The following is a 6094-nucleotide window of genomic DNA, read 5'->3' on the forward strand; positions in this document are numbered from 1 at the left end:
CTGATTCCTCTTCTTAGCCATACAAGTGCACTAAGGTGTCCTTAGAGGATTAATTGTGATATGGTTTTCATAATCATTAAGATGATCATAAAACACGATACTAAAGTATTCTCCTTTCCTTTCAGATTGGAGAAACTTTTATCTTTTTGCCTAATTGATTCTTCTTATTCGTTATGCTATACATTGAAACTTTTCAATGATTAAGAATTATACTTAATCTTGCACGCATACTCATATTTACTAAAATTTTAGTAAATCATGACGAATAGTCTTATCGTTCTTTGTGGTGGACCTGATCAGTGCACAACAATGTGTACTAGATCCCCTAGTTCTTCACTTAACTCACACCTATATGTGAACAAGGAATTAGTCTTAATTTCCCAAAGATGAAGGTTCTCATTCATCATACAATACAAGTTGCATTATTCAAAGTTTCTGTCCAATTGAAACTTGATGATGAGAATCTTTCCTTATCTGCTAAATTTAGACATTACCACAAACGAAAGAATCAAATCCATATTGCTAAAAATAGAAACATACAAACATCAATTTTCACAGATGTCATTGCAAGGAAATACAAAATTTTCTTTATTTATAAAATTGCGGAAAATCTTGTCCTTACAATGCAAGTACATATGAAAACTATGTTTCTAAGCAATCTATCATAACTCCTAAGCAGCAGCTCAAAACTCTGATCATCGAATCATGCGATCGAAATCCATCTCTTTGCGATCAGACTCAGCTTGCTCTTTCAGCTTCCTTTCTCTGCTTCGATCCTACAAAACATCAAAATGTGATCTCATCACATCATGTATTAAGAATCTTCAAATAGGAACTTAATAGAGTTAGATAGTGGACTTACCTGAAGCAGAGTCATACACTCTGACTTTACCATCCTTATGATCCTTCAGGTAGATAAGGCAACTTCACAACCAATGCCCCTTCTCTTGGCAATAGAAGCAAACAGATTCTTTTGGAATGACACATGGGACAATCTCAGACTTAGCCTTTCCCTTTCCCTTGGGAAGAGAAATCTTTTATGGACTTCCAATGTTACCATTGTCAATGTCCATGGAAGTTTGGGAAGTAGATCTTCCAATCAAATTTGCTTGACTAGTGCGCCAAATCATTGCTGATTCAGCAGCAATTAGCAAATATGTAAGATCAATAAGGGTCACGTCGTGATCTGTTAAATAGTAGTCTTTAATGAACTCACTATATGACTTAGGAAGTGATTGAAGAACCAAGTCAACAACCAACTTCCTCGACACAACGACTCCTAACATTTCCAGCCTGTCAATGTGTGACTTCATCTCCAAGACATGTATACTTACAGACCTTCCTTCTTGGTGTTTGCTTGCCAATAGGGTTTGAGTGACCTTGAACTTTTCAAGTCTTCGAACATGTGGGTCAGGGAGAACTATTGGAGGAGGTGGAGGAAGTGAAGTATGATTTCCATTTCCACGATCCAATCGTGGGACATCATCTTCATGAGGAAAGCTTTTTCCATAAGATTTGGGAAGACCATAGTTGTCAGAACTAGACATCTACAAGGGAGAAATTCAAGTTTAGATGTTTTAAGTCCTTAATATAACACCCAAATGAAATATTAAGGCTAAGACCCAACACAATAATTCACAATTTGGAAGAGGGATGCTGTAATCCAACTGCAAACTATTTGTTGGTAGGTAAATGACGATTTACCAATTTCCACCATGAAAAACGAAAATGAATATTAGGTTTTAAATGAATTGAAATTCCTAGATTCCTTTGATTATGCCCTTCAAGTTTGTGACTGGGATACCGAGGATCACAAACAAGGTGTGAATAACCATGCAAATTGGCTTGGTACTCTCAAAGTCAATTATCACCTAATCAATGTGTCGGTTAACCACACACGCTCTATTGATCTATGACAAAAAACGAGCTACCCATTACCATCATTTATTAGTCCACATTAGTATGCCGATTAACCACACACGCTCCACTAACTGACCAATAAGGTGTAATGTGCAATTTCATGGGTTAGCATCAAATTCACATTTTTCCTAAAGTAACTAAAATTGGGAATTTATGATGTGTTTAGTTACTTTGTATTTCATTATACTTTTAATGAGGACTTAAGTGTCCTATCAAACCTGTTCGGCTAACGACCCTCCCCTGGTCAAGGGTGCTGTGGGTAAGAGTGGATACCCAATGGCGGTCATTTTACAGGCCGCTTCCTTAAACACCCATTATAGACCAGCTTCGTGAATGAGGCCTACTAACGGTAAGACTGAATTTTTTACTTATACATATATAATATATTAAACTTTTAATTTTATATAGTATAAGAGTGTATTTTAAACATTTAAAATACTAGATGGTTTAATTTATTATTAAATTATACTCTTAATTTAATTAATCTTAAACCATGTGATAATGGATTCAATAATACTCTTTTAATTAAACATTTAATTAACTTAATAAAATCCATAAGAGTGTAATTGAACTATTCAAAAACATCAAGGTTCTAAATATAAAAATTCAAAATTAAAAACTATTTAATTTATTTTTAAGTTATGAACCCAAGAGTTGCACATTTTGAAACCTTTCAATTACTAGAGTTAATGTTTCATAAAAGACTTTTTAAGTTCCAAAACTTGAGGGCAAGTTTTGTAACTCTTGAAAACTTTTGGATTCCAAACTTGATGACAAGTTTTGTAACTCCTTAAAAAAACTTTTGAGTTCCAAAACTTGATGGAAAGTTTTGTAACCTCTCAAAAACATTTAGATCAAATTTAAACCAATAAAATAATCATATTATTTATCTTTTACCAATTTGATCTAATGCAACTCTTGTAACAAGATAATTTCAAATCAAAAAATTACTAATAATTAGTTTTATCATATAAACTAATAATCATCTTAAAATTTTGACAATTATCTTTTAATTGGATGGAGACAATCATTACCATATTGGAAAAAACAGATTTAATGATATAAAATAGTTTGTGGTAATGATCCTAATCCAATTCAGGCCAAAAAAAACCCGAAAATCTGCAATCTGATGATCCAACTCGTCGAGTCAAGCAATGGACTCGTCGAGTCCCGTTATGGAGTCATCGAGTTCATCATGCAGAGAGTCGTTTTTAATTTGCTTCAACTTTGAACAATTAGCCATGCATCAATATAACATAAAACAACTCATGGCTCTGATACCAATGTTGGGTTTTATGTACTCTAACATCCCTATGGTGCACATACAACCCTAATGCTTTGGATCTAAGTTTTCTCTAGTTATACATGCAATAAAATTATCCAAAGCATGAAGCCTACAACTAGCATACAATTTGATATTTGAATAAAAAAAACTAGTTAGAAGATTACCTCTTGTTGTAGCTTGTTGTATTTGGCCTTCAAGAACTTAGCACATCAAGTGTGATGCATCAAATGGTTTACAAAACACCACCAACAATTAGAGAACTTGATAGAGAGGTTATGAGGCACTCAAAATCGGCTATAGTATCTCTTAGATCACTAGTGTATCCAATTTTAGGCCAAGGGGTTACATATATATAGTGTAGAATCCAAGAGCCATATGTAACCCTAATTCTTACACTTATACTTATGATCCATAATCCATATGGACTAACTCTTCATGGAATCTTACATAAACTTAGCCCATCATGGATCAATAGCCCAAACCATATGTATCATTGATTTACATAATCAGTCCCCGTTAATTTAATTAGTCTCTTTTGATCACCAAATTAATTCTCTATCAATACTAATTAAATAGTATGATTTCACAATTAATATATTATACTTATAATATATTAATAAATCACAAATAACCTCTTTCTCAAATATCCATCCTATCAGATTGTTCTGGTGAATGCAACCCAAAATGGACCATGCTACTATCGGGTCAAGTACATACCAATTATAGTTATGGGCTTAGACACCTAATTCAACATAATGTGTAATCAATATGGTGCTTAAATAATAAGTGTTTTATTTATACTCAAAAGTTTTGAGATCATATTAGATTAGGTTATTCTTGTGTTTCACTTCACATGTTTTACTTCCCGGATAACTAGGTTATTCAAACATCCACAGTCAATCATACTTTGGAAGTAAGTAATAAGGTAAGACTGTCATGAATCCAACTGTAGATTGTCTAAGTGTTTAGACATACCAAAAGTTTGTTGCAGTGTTCATGAGTACTCCTTAAATAAGATTTGAGTATTGGATTAAACCCACGCTCACTTGAATCACTTCATGGATTTTATCACGAGTGATTGTGAGATGATAATATCTTATATTCTTCAAACGGAGACATATGAGTTGTTGTTTACGAGTCGGTTGCGCATTGATAATACGTAAGCGTATCAGTAACTTGATGTTATAAAATGCATTGTTGTGTGTATTTGATGAGTAAATAGTAAAAGCATATGAGTCGAAGTTTATCCGTTCCTTTTACCCAAAGTGGGAAAAAATCGATATCTGTGGGCCCCTCGATGATTTAGTGATGACACCCTAAGAGCTTGGCCAAGCCTGGACTAAGTTGATGTGTTCAATTGTAGTCTAAGTCAGTCGTCATAAATCGGAAATCTGGAAATAACACATGGACAGAGAGAATGATTATAATCCATGTCTCATGTCCATACGGTATCTTGTAGAATGGAGGAATATTTGATCCCTTATCTAAAGGACGCGTTACTGATATGATCAGAGTTTGACAACGGCTTTTGAAAGCTACGATTGCTAATCAAATTATAAAGTCGTACTTGCAATTATAGTTATTAGACTTATCCAAGTGGGAGACTATTGGATTAGGTGTCTAAGCCCATAACTATATTTAATATGTACTTGATTTGATTATGAGCATTATCCTTTTGGTTTGCCTTCACTCATCCAACTTGATAGGATGACAAGTGGAGAGAGAGTAGGATCTATTATATGAATAATAAATTGGTACTCAGAATTATTTTATTAATATATTATAAGATTAATATATTATTTGGAAATCATATTATTAATTAGTAATTAAACAGATATTAATCTAGTATTAATTTTGGGATTAAAGGAACTGATTAATAATGGAGGGACTGGTTTTGCAAATCATTGATAGTTGAAAAATGGGCTGATGGACTCCATAGAGTGGAGTGGACGAAATCCTATAGGGAAGCGCTATAGATTTCGTCCAAGGGCTCTAAGGAAGGAGTCCATGGGCTGCTTAGGCCTTAAGCAGGAATTAGGGTTTCCTCCAGAAACCCTAGCAGCCCACACAACTATATAAAGACCCTCATACTTAATGAAATCGGACTAAGCTTGAGAAACCCTAAGGCGGCCGATTTTCACCTCCCTCCAAGTCATCCTTTGCATTGAGTGTTTGTGGCTCCATTAGAGGTGCAACACTTGGGGCACTAAGATTTCAAAGTTTAAGGATCTTCAAGGTGAACTTGTTATTGCTACATAACAAGAAAGGTAATATCTAAACCCTAGTTTACTTGTCAATTTCGAAAATTTTATGCTAGTCTTAGGGTTATTGCTTTGGAGTTTGTATTTGCATGTCAATAGAGGAAAACTTAGATCCACAGCAATTAGGGTTGCATGTACACCATATGAGTGTTGTAATGCTCAAAACCCATCAGTTTCAGACAAGGATGTCTGGTTTACTTCTAGGTTTTGGAAAAGATTGCACGAGGAGTTGGGTACCCGTCTGCACTTAAATAAAGCTTTCCACTCACATACTGACGGGCATAGTAAGCGGACTATCCAAACCTTAGAGGATATGCTTAGGGCGTGTGTATTGGATTTCGGTGGGAGTTGGGATACGTATCTCCCTCTAGCAGAGTTTTTGTATAATAACAGTTATCATGCCAGCATTGACTGACCTCCTTTTGAGATGCTCTATAGGAGGAAGTGCAGGACACCGATATGCTGGGGTGAGGTCGGTCAGCGAGTTATAGGGAGTGCTGAAGTGTTACTCAAGACTACTGAGTTGATTCAATAGGTCCATAGTAGACTTCAGACAGCATAGAGTCGGCAAAAGAGCTATGCCGACAAGCGCCGATCAAATCTAGAGTTTCAGGTTGGGGATATGGTT

This window comes from Lactuca virosa, chromosome 7 (genome assembly GCF_052849685.1).
Source record: "Lactuca virosa cultivar CGN04683 chromosome 7, Lactuca_virosa_CGN04683_v6, whole genome shotgun sequence".
Taxonomy (NCBI): Eukaryota; Viridiplantae; Streptophyta; class Magnoliopsida; order Asterales; family Asteraceae; genus Lactuca; species Lactuca virosa.